The sequence below is a fragment of the Erpetoichthys calabaricus genome, chromosome 8, assembly GCF_900747795.2.
Source record: "Erpetoichthys calabaricus chromosome 8, fErpCal1.3, whole genome shotgun sequence".
Lineage (NCBI taxonomy): Eukaryota > Metazoa > Chordata > Cladistia > Polypteriformes > Polypteridae > Erpetoichthys > Erpetoichthys calabaricus.
In genome coordinates this window covers 26,806,159-26,825,143 of record NC_041401.2, presented here as the reverse complement: position 1 = coordinate 26,825,143, position 18,985 = coordinate 26,806,159, and the positions used below count along the sequence as shown (strand labels likewise).

At 38.2% G+C, this 18,985-nt stretch overlaps 1 protein-coding gene across 5 annotated transcripts in view; it reads right to left on the bottom strand.

Moving 5' to 3' along the window:
- Positions 1-18,985, bottom strand: part of grb14 (growth factor receptor-bound protein 14) — a 363,700-nt gene that overhangs the window by 214,419 nt on the left and 130,296 nt on the right. The window lies entirely within an intron of this gene.

The window sequence follows — 18,985 nt, the reverse complement described above, 5'->3', positions numbered from 1 at the left end:
CACTTTCTCATTATATACAGGTAGGTAGTACAGATGAATAGTGTATGGAGTGACTTGCTGTACAGCGAGTTTTATCCTTCCACCTCTTGGTAACTCTTAGCTAGGCTAACTTAGAACACAAAAATTAAAAAGGATGACAAACAAAGAATTAATTTCATAGATTTAATCTGTAAATGAAAGTATGAAGAGTTCATTCTCTATATTAAAAACTAAACATGAATTTCTTTAGCAAGGCAATATTATTTAACAAACTTAAAAGAAGTTGAACAATACTAAAGACAATCCTTTAATTCAGAAAATACTAGGAAAAAACACAATGGTTTCTGTACTGCTTATTCATTTATGGATGATTTTAGTTTTACTTCTTGGAGCGTATTTTACTATAGATTGAGAGCAAAAGAAAAACATTTATAAGAATGCAAGAAATTCGACAATCAAGAGGAGACCTTTCAGTCCATCAAGCTCATTTGTTTAGCTAATAACTAAGACGTACAAATAACTCATCAAGGTATTTCATAAAGGTTGTTAAGGTTTCGGCTTCAACTACATGTCTCTGTAGTTTGATACAGATTCTCACAACTCTTTGTGTAAAGTGCTTCCTCACTTCAGTCCTAAATGCACTTCCCCTTAATTTTGATTGGTGTCCTCAAGGAGTTGGATTCACCCTTAAGTTGAAAGTAGGGCTGCACGATAACAGAAAAAATGATTATCACGATTATTTTGCTTAAAATTTTTATCACGATTAATAATGACGATTATTCCTTTGGTAAATGAAGTCTGTGACCAAAGCAGTGTAGCCTCGGCCAGTTATTCACAGATGCTGCCCTAATCATATTAGCTGCGTTGTCCGTTGTGATGCACACAAGTCTTTCTTCCACCAAGCCCCAAGCGGACATCGCTTCTTTGAGGCCCACTGCAATAAACTCCGCTGTATGGTCTTGTGGGAAAAACGAATGTTGCAAAAACTTGCTTTTCATCTCAAACTCGCTGTCAATAAAATGAACTGTCAAGCTCAAATACGGTTCCGCAGTTCTGCTTGACCATAAGTCGGTCGTGGCAGCAAAATATTCAAGGCTGAGCCTGAGAATTTCTCTTTCTATTTCTTTTCGGCATTTCGCATACAGCGAGGGCAGCGCAACATTGGAAAAATGGTTGCGAGAGGGAATGCTATATCTTTTATCAAGTGTTGCGATCATTTTGTTAAACCCCTCACTGCTCACGGTGGTTATTGGACACATATCCTTGGCTATATGGTACGTGATCGCCTCTGTTATTTCCCGGTGTCTTTGCGAGCTAGGCACAGGGCCGCTGCTGGCCAAATGGGTGCCCTAAGCAGAAATTTACTTTTGTGCCCCCTCCCCCAAATATTACGGAAGTAAAAATAAAATAATAAAAAAAACACCTACTATAGGGGCCAAAATAGAACTTTATTCAAATAAAAGTAAATACATAAATAAATTGTATCATTTATAAATTACAATTGTAGCTCTACAGCAAAAATACAAACTAAAATTACACTTTAAATAAAACATTTATAATAAATAAAATAAACAATAATAAACTGAAATAAAATCAACACTGTCATCTGCTGGAGCTTTCCAAAGTTCAAAATTTACAAAGGCACACTTCTGCTTTTTCTTGAGGCAAAGTCGTAAATGAGCTCTTCATATGATAAAGTCTTTGCTAATTCAGAGTTGATGCTGACAATTGCCAGACCACTCATGCGCTCTTGTGCCATAGATGAGCGCAAGTACGTTTTGATGAGCTTCATTTTAGAAAAACTTCGCTCAGCAGAGGCAACAGTTACAGGGAGCGTCACTGCTATGCGCAGAGCAATCCAGAGATTTCGGTACAGAGGTGAGGGCGCGCGCGTCATCACGTGTGCTTAGCCTACTCTGCGTTCACCGTAAAATGCAATATATACGTTTATATTTTTGTTTATTTGTATATGTATATTATTAATATTAATTTATTATTATAATATATAAAAACGATTTTTTTGAGCAGCTGGGATGGTGCCCCCCTGGGAGTTGGTGCCCTACGCAGATTGCGTACTCTGCGTATAGGGAGCGGCGGTACTGGCTAGGCAGATATGGTATTGCGTTGAACAATGTCCCTGATATTGTTGTCTGTGTTGTGGATGGCTGGTAATTTTTTGTTGTTGCTGTTTGTGCCTTCAGTCATTGAAATTCTTGATAGTGTACTTTGTGGTGGCTTTTAAGGTGGTTGATGAGGTTTGTTGTGTTACCTTGGGACGTTTGGACGGAACAGGAGCAAAGTTTGCACAAGACTCGTACCTGATCAACATCACATTCCTCGAAATCGAAATAGTTCCAGACAACTGAGTATGACCCCTTTTTAGGAACTAACGATCGCACTTCTGCACGTTGCTCCGCCATCATATGTTTATTCTGACTGACTGTTATTGCTGCTATTGACTTCTACTGCTTCAGAAAGCGCTTGCAATCTAGACGCAGTAACGTCATAGTGACGCAGTCCAATCCGTAAACTCAGCCCATAAAAAACAGTTTGGTATTTATACTGTAAAATCGCGACGATATTTATTAACTGATCGTGGGTCATAAATATCGTTATCATGAGAAAAAAAAGATTAATCGTGCAGCCCTAGTTGAAAGAATTAATCTTCTTGCTTTTTCATTTATGGATTGGGAAGAATCTATAGACAAATAGCACACCTTCACTTATACTGGAACAATTTAGTGCTGCCAGCCATCTTAATAGCATGTCTTTGGCCTATGATATTAGATTTTACAGAGTAAAGTTATGCAAGATTTTCTCTTTTCTCAAACTTCATACAGTAGATACACTATTCAGGAATCAAATAGTCCCCAAATGATGTGACCGAGCAACATGTTTAGCAATACCTGTAAGGTGTTCAATAAAAACAGATCTTCTATTTATTGCTGGAATGGAAATTAATCTCAAAAGACCACAGACACAGGTTTCAAATGATCTAATGTCATGTAATACTTTTCTGTAACTATACTTTTACTTAATTTACACTACAGAAAATAAACACTTTAATCAGCACCTGTTTCCTGCAACTACATTATTACTCCATATCTAAGCTAACTGACAATATGTTTCTGGAAATAAATTACCATTTATGAGTGGCGGACCGTGCATTTCACACCTAGGCCTTCGGTAGTGCTTCGTCTGAATCCACCGGCCCCTCAAAAACTAATTTATGGTTATAAAAACCATCTTAATATGCAGAAATACAGTATAAAGAGCCGTTGCATCGCAAATAGATAACTCCTGTAGCCACAATAAATGCCTTTATTGAATAGACAAACCAGGGGTGAACAAGTTCCTTTCTACTGCAGCTACAGCCCGCAACACACATAAAAAACATCAATAATAACTCATAAACTTGCAATATTATTTAGGAAAATCGCACCATTTTACTCACCAAAAATTTGGATTATTTGTAAACAAAATCCATCCTCCTCTTTTTCCTCAAAAACAGTTCAATTACTCTGTCGTACAGATTATCTGTGCGCTTCAGTTCCATCACGAAGTCCCTTTCTATCGCCATCGAAGCTAATGCTGAAAGTCGAACCTGCCCTGTCGTATTTCTGGCATAAGTTTTAATTCGCTTTAGGGCTGAAAATGTCCGCTCGACAGAAGCAGTGGACACGGGAATGGTCACCGCCAAACATACCAATGTGTACAGCTGCCCCATGATACTCTCATTCAGATTTTTCTATTACACCATCCGCACCATCCTATCCAATCAACGGGTCTGAATACGGTGACGTTGCCATTCCCCTGCTAGAGGGCCCTAGTGAAACCAACTCAAAATCTGATTGGTTGAAGCAACAGTTTAAATCGACATTTATTTTGTGTTAGAGGGCCTGCAGAACGGATTGTAAAGGCCTCTGGGCATACTTCTTTGACTTTGACCCTGCCTGGCAACAAATGATGGCTGAAATGTGACTGGTTAAATGCTTTAACAGAAAATACATGTCTGGAAGCAGCACAACCATCGGAAAAGCTATGAAAGGAAGCGGACAGACTATTTGGAATTATTTAATAAGTATTCATGGACAAAATATAATTAACATCAGTTTGTGATTCAGATATTTTTTTAGGCCAGCAGAGAAGGACTTGCAGGCCCTGACGGCCCGCCACTGCCGTTTATGCAAGGTCAAACTTTCAAATTTTATGTAGCTTCACTAGAATTATACATCAAACAATGTATCAGCAAGAAAAAAGTAATTTAAAGTTAAAAGAAAGTTTTTGTTTCTGATTTTAAGACTGGCACTAAATCTAGTGTTGAATCCTATCAGGAATAGCAAAAGACTGTATGGAAATAAAATAAATGAAGTCAAAACAGGAGTAGTACTTAGCTACAGGATGTTTCCCAAGTCCAATGTTTTAGTACACAAATCACAAGACAAAACTACAAGTTTATTTAGAAATGCACATTTGAGTGCAGATATAAACATGAAAAGAATTTTAAAAGGAAAAGTCTGCCCTTTCCACATGCAAATTAATCTAAAACAACTTCAGCAAAAAATAATAAGTAATTTAAACAGTTGGAATACTAATGCTGGGTTGATTACATTCTTACACAGAAGAATCTCTCATCTTGTGAAAACAGAAATATCTTTCATGTTTAGTGTCTATCAATATATTTCTTTGCATGTGATGCGTCTTTTACAGTCTGATCAAAAAGAAATTTTCTAAAGAAATCATCTCCCAAGGCCAATATACAAAGCAGCTTGTTCAGTGCTTACTCTATGGGTATTTATGGAGCACAATTTTGTCTATGTGCACAGAAATAGAACTAATGAATTAAAGAAGGACAAATAGCTACAGAGAAACAGATAGCATTTCTCTCTAAGTATATAATGTTTATTACCTTGAAATATGTGTTTTCTATCTTTTGCCAAACTTCAAGGGAAAAACAATTTTCCTTGAACTAACTTTGAGAGCACTAAAGCATTTAGCACAGTATGTTCTTTCCTTGATTTATGAAATCACTGTAAAGGAAAGAACATTAAAAACTTTATAAGGACTAAGCAACTAATTATATTTCTAAATGCACATTTAAAATCCCCTTGTAATTAAATCCAGTAAAAATAAAATTAGTTCACTTAAAATACATTTGCATTATTTTCAGCCAACCTCAAAAGGGATTGGACCATTTTATTGGCTTGCATCTACTAAACTTTGTCGCTTAATTAAACAAGGATCTAAAAAAATTAATTGGTGGCTAAAGTAGTCAGTTGCAATGAAAATTTGCAAACCTACCTGGCTACCTAATATTTTAATTGATCATAAACTTGATTTCAAATTTGAATTTTAATTTGGGCATACGCAATCACTTCTGTTTGATTCTTGTCAACTGTATTTATTTCATTAGGCTGTATTTCAGCCAAAAGAATGAACAGTTTCATGCAATCTGGAATGCTGATGATTATTGTATATTGAAAATATTCTATCATATGTATTATATTCTGTGCATTATGATTTTACAAAAGATACTTGCAGTTGTCAACAAGAATTCCTTAGCCACCATCTTTTAAAAAGCAACAGATGTCTGGAGTGCTATTGTTTGTTTTTTTTTGTTCTTTATTTCGCCTTATACAATTTCTTGTATTACGAAATTGTTAGTTTTCGCACATCCCCTGGGGTCAGAGCGCAGGGTCAGCTATTGTACAGCACCCCCGGAGTAATTACAGGTTAAGGGTCTTGCTCAAGGGCCCAGCAGAGTAGGATCTCTTTTGGCAGTGACGGGGATTCGAACCGGCAACCTTCTGGATACCAGCACAGATCCTTAGCCTCAGAGCCACCACTCCGCCCCATTGTACTAACTGTTATAAACATTGTATGCAGAGTGGAAAAAGGATATTGATAAATTATAGGAGTACGAACTTGTGGGAAGCCATTGAAAGATATTTTAATGTAATTAACACGGATTACAGTACATGCATGAGACATTCCACGAATTTTGTGATGGAAGTGACAAATACTTAGAAATAACATGTCTTGGAGTTTGATTTAGTCTAGAGATATAAGAAAGTGCTGCAATGGTGATTCACCACTGTCATCCTACTAATTTGGAATAAGAAAGAAACTAACATGAACTTTCACAATCAAAATTATGCTCATGTGACAAGAAATACAACAGATGACAGTAATGTCTGGCCCTCTACTCAGTAAAACAAAGACTATATAGAGTCAAAAGGCTACAATGTCTACTGGATGATAGTGGCCGAACACCGTGCCTAGCCAAGTAGCCTGGGATCAAATTATTCACTGAAAAATGAGTCCAGGAAAGACTGGCAGGTGGTCAGAAAAAGGCATCATATGATCTTTAAATGGAGAGTGTAGGACTGTGCAACTGCTTTATGAATGACAATAACTTGGAAGCTACTATGGAGACCTGGTTCTTTGTAGTTTATAAAAGACCCAAATCTGCATGAAAACCAGGAGACACTTACATAGAGTGTTATTCTGTTGTCCCAGTGGCCAAAACTGGTCACCCAAACTGTGGAATTTGACCTTGAGAGGGAGCTTAAGGACAAAGTTGCATAATGTCTAAAGTGGGGAACAGAGTCAAGGTGATTGCTCACTGGTGGGAAAGAGAAAGACTACAATCATGAGAAAAAGTGACAAATAGAGATGTGAGGAAAGAGGAGAATATGCCTTGACAAAAGAATGTTCATAATCACTTCTATCCAGCTTCATCCTAGTCATTTGTTTGGTGTTCTACTTACATCTGGATCCACCCACTTTAGGCTGTTGATAAGCAGTATGAATTATGCTACTGTCACAAAATAAGTAGTGTAAGCAATAAAAATTAAGTAAAGCGCGTTGTTCTATCATTGTCCTACTTGTGCCCTTGTGAAAGTGAGCGGACTCCAGTGTTCTGTGGCTAGCAGTTTATTGTTTTTGACCTTTTGCCTGGCTTTAGGATTTTTGTATAGCATGTTCAATACCACTGCCTATTCTATGTTGTCTGTTTATAAAGTGATTTCTGTCTGTTTTTGACCTACAGATTGTATCTGATATAGTCTTTATATAATTTCATGTTTTTAGTACCTGCCTATGTTTTGACTAGGGATTGTAACCATTAATCATTGTTCAATTAACTTTATGTTAAGCATTTAAACTGAGCAGTCTTTGATTATTATTAAATTTGATATATTGCATTGCAACACATGATACAGACACATGTACAGACAGATACAGATACAGTTTATATTCAGAAGCAGAACAGATAACCTCAGGGAAAATTAAGATTAAATGTAGCTTTGACTGGAAGCATTTTATATAAAAGGGTGACTATGTTCTCTGTTAACTATAAAACATCAGCTCATCTACAATTAATAAGGACATACAAAGCAAGCCTGCCAGTTCACACTCAAGTAATATGCCATATAAACAGTACTTAGCAAGGAAAACTCTGTTGACCAATTGTCAGAGAAAATCACATAGAGAGTGTATACAATGATAGAAGGTCTATTACCAGTCAACGTGGCTGAAAGCAAAGACTTTTGTCAGCTAATCTACTGTCCTGAGTCATTGTAATCTGAAGATACCAGAGCCAAAGCCCGGCTATCCAGAGTCAATAAGCTCATACTTCCAAATGATGTTTAACCTCCACTATCAACAGAGAATTATTTCTTAATAAAAGCTGACATATGTATGCTACAGACAAAATTTTACAGCAATATATAATGTTGAAAGCCTTGTGAAGAAGCAAAGTGTTTGTATTCATGATAATACAGAAAATATCATGGCCATTAATTTACCCATTCTTTTAAACTAGGCCTCAGCATAATGTTTTGCTCAAACATTGTATATTGTAGCCAGTGATGGACTAGATATATTTCCTACTTGTAGTAAGCAAAAAGCTTGCCTGACACTACCCAAAACATTGGTGTCGTCAGACTGGGTGTTTAGCTCATGACATAACAGTTAACAAGCTGTGCATGTGACCACCTTCTGAGAAAACTGAAATGCCTCTACTCAAACAAAAATTAATTTAATGCTTTTCAATAATTTAGAGTGGGCAGTTTGTGGCATGCATTCATAATACCTTTTTCTTGGAATTTATCCATACATTATTTTTTGTTATTAAGCAACACATCTTTTTAATGATTGATGGTTAGAACTGATCAAAAAATTGAAAATGAAAGATAATCAATATTTGCATACATTTGATTTTGTATTTGAAATTGCAAATGTTATTAAAATCTTTTTTCTCATCTATTTGTTTTGGCTGCTTTCCTGCCCGCTTTGTTAAATCTGAAAAGCTGCTTTGGATTGTGCTGCCTGCCTGACACGCTTAATGGGGTATTAATTCGTCACCCCATCCTTGAAGTTCTGGTTCCTTGACACAGAAGCTGATGGTGACAGATCATTTTGAGCAGAAAAAGTGTAATTTGGTAATTTGTGTCTGGCTACCAAAAGAGAATCCCACAGTGTACAGTTTACACCTATGTAGGAAAACTTAAGTGCAATAACCAACCCAAGAGAGACACCCAAGCACACAACTGACTCACAGCAGAAGCCAAATGGAAAGATGATCAATAATGACACCCAAGCAGACAACCGATGAACCTATAGAAGGCTGAGGTGGGTGGCATATGCACTGTAGCTGTGAACTCAATTAAATGCTACCCACTGGTATCCCGAAACTAGCAGTCATTGCTACTCCACATTTATTCAAATTTCTACCTAACAATTCAAACATAACAGCATCCAACCAAGAGAACAATGCAGTGAAAGAAATTACAGATCATGTTAATAGTGAGAAGTCAAGCAAAATGACCTTTTATCAGCTAACTAAGAAGAATACAATATTCAAACTTTCAAGGCAACTCAGGTCCCTTCTTCAGGGAAAATGTACCCCGAGTTGCCTCAAAAGCTTGCATATTTTAATCCTCTTACTTAGCCAATAAAAGGTGTAATTTTGCTTGACTTCTCACTACATTCATAATGGATAACACAGTACAACACCCTAGTACAACAAATCATGTTAATCAAATGAGAAAAGCATCTATAACACAATCACTTTAGTATTGCTGAATATTAAATATATTTATTTTATTTAAGACCTAAAAACAATATAAAAATTATGGGTTTAAGTAAATACAATTAAATTGCTCTATTTTTTTCAATCAATCATCCATCCTTCCATTGTCAAACTCTTAATCCAATACAGGACCATGGGAGCAGCATTACTGCAACCAGGAACCAATGCTGGGTGTCAGAAAACTACAGACCCAAATTCATTCATACCAGAGAGTGGTATTACCAATTAATCTGGTACACACCTCTTTTGGATGTTGAAGAAAACTGGAGGACCCAAAGATGAAAACCCATATATATATATATATATATATATATATATATATATATATATTGTGGTGAATTGCCGGTTTCCCATTCCGGCCCTCACCCCCAGGCCGCCAGGAGGAGCTCTCCCAACAGCGTGGACGTGCCCAGAGTTCCAGCAGGGCCTCAAGGACTATGTAGTTTCTACACACAGCCCTGCTGGATACCTTGGGGGCCACCAGGCGTCACTGTAGGGGGGCTCTTATGTGCCCTATAACCCAGGGGTACGTCATCATCACGTGACAGGAAGAAACGACGTGCTCCCGGGTTGAGGAAAAGGACTGTTTACCCTGACCCGGAAGGAATAAGGAACTGTGGACTGTTGGACAGGAACACCTGCGGGTCAGGGTGTATAAAAGGACTGTGGGAAAGCCCAGACACTGAGCTGAGCTGGGAGGTAGGAGGGCGAAGTGTCTGGGCGAGGAGGATTGGTATTTGTAAAAGAGTTTATTGAGTATATGAGTAGTGTGGTGTGGAGAGTGCTTTGTGCACGTTATTATTATAATAAAGAGTCTTGGACTTTTACCTGGTGTCTAGAGTGGCACCTGAGGGTTCAAGAGGTGGACAAAGACCTCTACTGCTACAATATATTATATATATACATACATATATATGTATACTAGCCAACCCGCGGCATTGCATACACCACATAATCAGGCCGCTTTTTTAATGATTAAGCACAGGGAAAAAATTAACATTTGAAAAATCCGTAATTTAATAAACCACCAAGAAAAGTAACATTGTAACAATGCACGGTATGAACCATACGAACCATACGTAACTAACGCAAAGTCCTAAGGTTTAATCTGGAACAGCATAAGCATTTGAATCCACCACAGTAACACTGCAGTAAAAATTGTGTTAATCACAGTTCCATTGGGATGCCCTGGCTCATTATGTAATGATTTTAAGGACTCAGGACACATGTTCTGAACAATGAATCTTTTGCAGCATTGTCTTCTAGTCACACCTACTGAACCACCTAAAATTTAGTAAGCCTAACATTTTTCAAATTAATTTTGTGTCTTGAACAAGCTCAACATGAGGAACACTCACCCACACACCACTGTTTACTGCCTGGTGTTTAATGGTGGTGTCTGCTGTGTGTGGAATCTTGACTATTAAAAGGTGTGACGGATGGCCGGGGCCCATGCCTGGCCGGGATGCCCCTTCACCACATCTGCCAGCGGGACAAGGGTGGGAAGCCCAGTATCTCCCCCTGGATGATAGATGGCAGCCTCCCTGGGTTGCAGCGGTGCCTCAGACTCCCCCAGGGCTTCATGGGGGTTGGAGTTCTGTGCAGCTCTGTGGGGTTCCGCAGGCGCCGCCAGGGGGTGCTGCAATAGGAGCTGCTGGCCCCTTTTGGGCACTGGTTTCGCCTTACCCAGAAGTGCAGCCGGATGTCGGCAATCAACCACCTGGAGCACTTCCAGGTACCCAATAAAAGGGAGCCAGCGACTACCACTCGGTGGCCAGAGTTGGGTGGAAAGAGGACAAAGCTTGTGGAGGAGTAGTGGTGAAAAAGAGAGAGAGAGAGAGAGAAAGAGAAAGGAGTATTGTGTGTCTTGTGCTTGGGATCGTGTTGTGGCTGGGGGGGTTCACGGGGAAGACGTGCCCTCCAGCTGAAGAAAATAAAAGTTTTGTTTATTTTTATATGTGCCTCCTGTGTCAAATCCGTCTTTTGGGCGCAATATAGCGCCTTTTTCTTACAAAGGGCACAACTGGATTGAGCAGAACAAAACCAGTAACAGGCATAAAGCAGAAAGTGACCCTGAAGGGTCCAATGCATGACACATCTTAAATGATATATATTTTTTTACATGAACCACCTTGCTATTTACTGCAGCTGGATATCATCACTTTACAGTTTTGATGTTTCTTAGAATAATTGAGAGTGTTCTTAGAGTAATGATCATCAGCCCCAGAAATGTCACAAATCTGCAGGGAAAAGCACATTCAGAAAATAGATGTCTGTGAAATTAAGAAAAATGTATTTGATTATAAAGTATGTTCCCAAAGAAGTCAGTTTAAATTTAATTATATAGATTTTGTACAGTCACTAATACATATGCACAAAATGCTAGATGTTTTGTGCGGCAGTGCACAATCTAAAATGAAAAATACAGCACTCAGGATCAGTGGGTGTGGGTATGCACGTGGTAGTGTAACCGCGCATCTCTGGGAAGCTTAATTTGCTGGCCATGTAGGCACAGACAATTCAGTCGGTTTCATTCTTGACACACTGTAGGGCATAACTGTGGCACCTGCACCCATAATAGCATTAAAGGGAATCTGGGCAAGTTAGAAGGAGATTGAGAAAGAACAGTAGAAAGAGAGTACAAGAAAGTATGAAGGTTAAATGGAAAAAAGATGGGGACAGGGGCCAGGATTGTGGCAGGGCCAGTGCTGCCACAGACAGAAGACAAGTGGTCAGGAATGATGCACTTAGCAGAGTGAGCAGATAGAGATCATGAGTTAGGGTTGCTCCTGCTGAGTGTCCAGGAGATCCTGCAGAATGTCAAGGGACAGTGGTGAAATTCCCAGATGAATGACAAGGGACTTTGGGGGTAGCAGGGGCATGAGCAGGTTAGACACTTTACTGCTCTTGTGAGAAAGTTATCTTCTGCTGTTGAGCAGACTGTGTGGGTGAGTAGCAGGGATGTGGTTTTAGATTGATCCACCAAGGCTCATGATCATTTTTATGAACAGATCCTGATTTCCTGATGAATCTAAAGTCATTTTGATAAATATCTATGCACCTAATGTGGATGATAGAAATTTTATCCAAAATTGTATTTGCATCTATTCCCAACATGAACACTCATAAAATTATAATGGCTGAAGACTTTGTGTTTTAATCCAGACCTGGATAGGTCTTCAATTACAGTGGTGATAACATCTGTGGGTATAGCAGGTCCGCAGCTCAGAAAAAGTAGTCGTTTTAAAATAAATAACTGGATGCACTCTTTCTGGGAAGTGGAGCAGGTGCAAGTGATCTGTTGAGAACACGGCTCATCTCCAGGTTGGTCCGACTGTCTCATTATCAGCCCAGGGCGGCACTTAGTTGATAGCACCTGCAACCACTCCCCAGCATAAAAGGGTAGCACAAGGGATCAGAAAAAAAAAGAGAAAGAAGAGGGCAAGAAGACATGAGGGAGAGAGAATGCAGGAATGAGCAAACTGAAGAGAGCAGCCTCAAGAGATAGAAGGAAGACAGCTGGGAGGAGCTCTCACACAAGCCGACACTCGGGGCAGTTGAAATGGGTCACTCCAGCAGAGTATGTATGAGGAGTGGGAGTGGCCAGGAGTGTGAATGGCTTGGGGTCGATGAGGCTTGGACTGAGAGCCCCAATGTGAGTGCCATGGCCTTTGTGGATCCAAGCCTAGTTCAGGAGAGGGAACCTTACTGTAGCCATGAGATAGCAGGGACTCAGACCCAAAGAAGGTTGGCTGTATCTGTCAGCAGGACGCCTCCTCTGCTGCGAGGCCCACATGAGAAAAGCAGAGGAGACCTCAGTTTGGAGAAAGATGCACCAGGCTTTTAGAAAAGGACAGTTTCTTGCCAAATGGTTTTAAAACTCTTTTACTATTAATGGCTCATTTTAACCTCCACTTTACACCTTTTTATTGGACTATTTATTTCTTGAACTTTGTACTACATTTTGGACACTGTTTGGATTGGTTTGATTTTTAATAAAAGCACTAGAGCACTTTTTTTCACCATCCCCTTACTTTGTGTGAGTGTCCTCATCAGCCTGCTCCTCAAGTCATGACTATTGACGTTGCCAGGTTCAAGAGGCTCCCAAAGCAAGAGTGGGAGCAAGAAGCTGACCTGCGCCACACATCTAATACTACAAAAACAATCACAAAGTTTGCAATGGATGATAACTTATCAGACCCATGGAGATTCTAAAATCCAAACTCAAAAGAATATTCCTTCTTCTCAACAGTGTATCACATTTTTTACTTTTTGAGTATTTTGATTTTTTTTAATCTTCTTTAAAACTATTAAATAATATATCTTCTTTGCAGAATTATTTGAATACTAAAAAAAATTATATTTTGGTCTCTATTTTTCAGTTTAGGCTCTTATGGGATTAGCACTCGGTAGCTGCTGCTGCTGCAAAAAAAAAAAATCAATGACAGAATGGCGAGCTTACGCCGATACGTCTTCACCATGATCATCAAGGCTACTCCTTCCCAAGAGTAAAGTCGGCAGGCATATTTACCCACTCCACTCACCAGAAGAGGCAAGTGGGAACAATCCGATGAGTCTCTCACTTGTATGCTCCTACATCTCACTACGTTCTCTCTCTATCATTGCTGAGTGTGTGCTAATTGGAATTGCATAACCATTGATTATGGCAAAACTTGTTACGTAATTGCATCGGTTTTGATGGATTACTGTATTGTCATCGATATTGAACAACTATGCAAATTTTGAAAAATAAGTTGCAGGATTTGACCCAAAGAAACAGAGGAGTCAAGTTAAATAAAATCATTTAAAAATTGATTATTTCTTTATCAATAACAATTCATTACCCATTATCAAATCTTGCAAATATAACACTATTCTTATCTCCAATTATGTTCCTTTGATCTTAGAACTTGTATCACTATGCCATGTGCATTCATTTTGTAGCTGGCATCTTAACTCCCTATAGTTAGCAGATGTGAACTTTATAGAATTCACCTCCAAACAAATTGATTATTTATTTATTTTTTATTTTTTTAGAGACAAATTCATTCTAAGAGGTCTCTGTGGGAATACTCTGGGGAAACTCTGAAGGCATTTGTAAGAGGACAAATTATTTCTTTCCCATATAAATAAATTGGAGACCAAGAGGCCATCACAGTTAATCCATAAAATTGCCAGAATAGATCAAGAATACACCAGGTCTCCCAATAAGGCAGTTTTATAGGAAAAGACAGGTTTTGCAATCAGAATTTCACCTCTTTACAACAAAAGAAATGGACCAGCTCATTTTACATCACGATATCATTACTATGAACAAGGAGAGAAGGCCTATAAGATCTTGGCTCAACAAATCCACAAGCAGGAAGTTTGCAACGCAATAATAGAAATTACCAGTGCTGATGGAGATAAAATCATTGACCATAAAAATATAACCCACACATTTCATGAGTACTATAAGCCTTTATATTCTGCTCAGTTTATAGAAAATAAGACACAATGTAATGAGTTTTTTGAAGAATCACTAATACCACAGCTAGATAATCTTAGGGCAGAGGAACTAGACAAACTTCTGACACTCTCAGAATTACTAGATGCCATAAACTCACTCCAAAGTTTTGAAAGCAGCTGGCCCTGATGGCTACCCAATGGAATTTTATTAAAAATTTTCACATAAGTTAGCCCCACTATTTTGAGCAACGTTTACAGAAGCTAGGGACAACAAGATTCTACCTTAAACTTTTCGCTAAGCATTTACCTTTCAAAAGAAAAATAAGGAATTATCTTACAATATGCATCATGCAGACCAATTTCACTTCTAAATAATGTTAAGATGCTCTCCAAAGTTCTAGCTAGCAGGATTGAGAAAGTGCTTTATTCTGTAATATCACAAGACCAAACTGTATTTATTAAAGGTAGACACTTAGCTTTAAACCTTCGGAGTCTGTTTAAAAAGTAATATACTAATCCGTAAAATCTGTCACACCATAAATCTTATTATCTTTGGACGCAGAAAAAGTAATATATGTGGTCAAAAATATGTGCATGGATAAAACTACAGTGTGTAAGCCTGTCTGTATTAACAACATTATCTCAAACTACTTCAAAGTAGAACATTATACTTGACAAGGATACCTTCTGTCACCATTGCTTTTTGAAATTACCATTGAGTCATTGGCCATTCAGTGTCAAAATGCATTGGAAATAAAAGGGATTATCAGAGAAGGACTTGAACAGAAAATAGCACTATATACATATGATATGGTACTGTGTATACAGTTAGATCCATAAATATTTGGACAGAGACAACTTTTTTCTAATTTTGGTTCTGTACATTACCACAATGAATTTTAAATGAAACAACTCAGATACAGTTGAAGTGCAGACTTTCAGCTTTAATTCAGTGGGGTGAACAAAACGATTGCATAAAAATATGAGGCAATGAAAGCATTTTTTTAACACAATCCCTTTATTTCAGGGGCTCAAAAGTAATTGGACAAATCAAATAATTGGAAATAAAATGTTCATTTCTAATACTTGGTTGAAAACCCTTTGCTGGCAATGACAGCCTGAAGTCTTGAACTCATGGACATCACCAGATACTGGGTTTCCTCCTTTTTAATGCTCTGCCAGGCCTTTACTGCAGCGGCTTTCAGTTACTGTTTGTTTGTGGGCCTGTCTGTCTGAAGTTTAGTCTTCAACAAGTGAAATGCATGCTCAATTGGGTTAAGATCAGGTGACTGACTTGGCCATTCAAGTCACCTGATCAAACCCATAAACATCCTTACTAGTAGTCCTTAAAACACTACCAGAATTTCAAAAGATATCTGGACCCCAAAATCAATTTGAATAAAAGTATGCTTTTTCCAGTGAACTCTCTGGCACTAGTACTAGAGTGGACATCTATCCATTTATTTTATCAGATCAATTTAAATATCTAGGGATAAAAGTCACAAGTAAATATAAAGATCTTTTTCAACGCATTTTTTGCTATCAGCATGGAAAAAAAATCAAACAAGATGTGAATGGATGGTGTACCCTCCATCTCACATTAGCAGGGAAAAATCAATACTGTCAAGATGAACATCCTTCCCAAGCCTCTTTTTTCTATTTCAGATCATCCGTATATACATTAACAAATCATTCTTTAAAAAAATTACTCATTTATAACCTCATTTATTTTGGAATGCATGGCATCCATGCATTCAAAAAGTGAGTCTACAAAGAAGTAAAGCAGAAGGTGGCATGGTACTACCTTTTCACTCTTTCCAGAGAAAATACATAAGAAAATTGATGCTCACAGAAGTAAAATGGAGTGTTCAAATGCCTTGAACAGTCATAAACAAAGGTTCTATGTTAATGGAGAAACTTTGCAGCTTTTGCCAAGACACCAGAGTGTTGTCTCATTTCTCTATTTTCATTCTTACAGCCCAGTTAGAGCGAACACTTTAAAAGCACAACTACAAACACTTGCTAACAATAGTAACCGCTGCACTGACAGTTATAACACTAGTGGTACACATCAGGTTTTCTTTTTTTTATTTCTTTCCCGGATGTTTTCATTATACTCGTCATGTCTGTAAGTGTACGGTTTAGCTGCATAACATCCTGTTAAGGGCAACACACCACTATGCAGGGTGGTGTAGGGATACAAAATAATAATTATAAGCAGCTCACTTCTGGCCAGAGCAAAAGGTAGAGGAGTTTACAGCCAGGCCTGTTAAAACTATCACCACTGAACCATACAAAAGCTATTTCTCATCACAATCGCAGTGTGCAATCACTATTCTGTATCTAACTTGATACCTTCATCATTGGTGTTACATGTCCTAAAGTAACATTTCTTCAGATTGAAAAACAGGTCACACTGGGCCCAGTATGGTGAAGGAGGGTGTGCCATCTCTTTGAATCACAGCTTGGCAGAGGCAGCCTTTTAGCCAGTTTTCAAACAATGGGAAGTTGGATTAATAACATGAAATGGGCAAATATGGAAAATCTATCAACAGCTACTAGGATAGTAGCACTCTAATATTCTATTTTTTTTTTCCATAAGTCCAGTTTTCATCAGTTCTTATAATTTTTTCACATGTCCTAGTCATATCTTATATCAGTGTATTTTATATTTGTGTTTTGTCCTCTGCTGAACCCAATCATCAGTTTACTTATGTAAACTTAATTTATTTAGCATACATCATATTATTTATCTGCACAAGAGCAAGACAGAAACAAGTTACCAGAAAAAGTAATATTAAACAAGAAATCATAGACTACAGACTTCTGTTAGTCTAATCTTATAGGAGTCAAAAATCAATTCACAAAACCAATGACAAAGTCGAAGAAAATGTTCCAAAAGGCTCTTACACGAACTATTGCTGTTGTTGTGCCTAACTCACACTGATAGAACCCAATACATGTATATTTTATATCCAATACATGCCATCTACATTATTATTTTACCTCCACATCATATAACTGGCAATGGAAACATCGACCGTGAACAATATAGCTGTGGCCAAGCAAGAAGGTCACAAGGTGGAATCAACCACAAAAAACCAAAATGGCTTTGACAGAACAGTGATATAACAATGTGAAAAGCACAAAAGCAAATTACAAATACACACAAGGTACTACAGTAATCCCTCGCTATATCGCGCTTCGCGGCTTCACTCCATCGCAGATTTTATATGAAAGCATATTTAAATATATATCGCGGATTTTTCGCTGCTTCGCGGGTTTCTGTGGACAATGGGTCTTTTAATTTCTGGTACATGCTTCCTCAGTTGGTTTGCCCAGTTGATTTCATACAAGGGACGCTATTGGCAGATGGCTGAGAAGCTACCCAACTTACTTTTCTCTTTCTTTTGCGCTGACTTTCTCTGATCCTGGCGTAGGGGGATTGAGCAGGGGGGCTGTTCATACACCTAGACGATGCGGACGCTCGTCTAAAAATGCTGAAAGATTATCTTCACGTTGTGATCTTTTGTGCAGCTGCTTCCTGAAACGACATGCTGCACGGAGCTTCGCATACTTAAAAGCTCGAAGGGCACGTATTGATTGAAAAACAAACTCTGTCTCACTTTGTCTGCTCCTGACGGAGGGGGTGTGAGCTGCCGCCTTCAACAGCTTTGTGCCGCGGTGCTTCACATACTTAAAAGAAAAACAGCCCTATTGATCTGTTTGCTTTTCTCTCTCTCTGTGACAGTCACTGCTCCTGACAAGCACTCCTTTGAAGAGGAAGATATGTTTGCATTCTTTTAATTGTGAGACGGAACTGTCATCTCTGTCTTGTCATGGAGCACAGTTTAAACCTTTGAAAAAGAGACAAATGTTTGTTTGCAGTGTTTGAATAAAGTTCATGTCTCTCTACAACCTCCTGTGTTTCTGCGCAAATCTGTGACCCAAGCATGACAATATAAAAATAACCATATAAACATATGGTTTCTACTTCGCGGATTTTCTTATTTCGCGGGTGGCTCTGGAACGCAACCCCCGCGATGGAGGAGGGATTACTGTATATTAGTATTAGTGATTCAAAAAACTCAAGGATACAACAGCACATTATTCAGAAGTAGCCCAACATAAACCTTGCTTAAATGTTTAGGTCTAGTTGACATTACATTATTTCAATCTCATATACTGTACATTAAATACTTATAACTGTGATGCCTGCCTGACTACCATGAAAAGCTCATACCTCTGTGATTTATTTTATTCCACTTATTGGATGACTCTTTCATTAAATAAAGTCTACTGCCAGACTCCTCTTCTCCCCAAAGCATGATTGTTACCAGATGTATGTTACCTAAACTTCTGCTAGAGCTGTCCCTTTAAGAATTAATAATGCTGCTGATGGCATTGGTTTCACAGGCAGGAGCAAGCAGATTTTTGTGAAATATTTTTAATTGTTATTAGCAT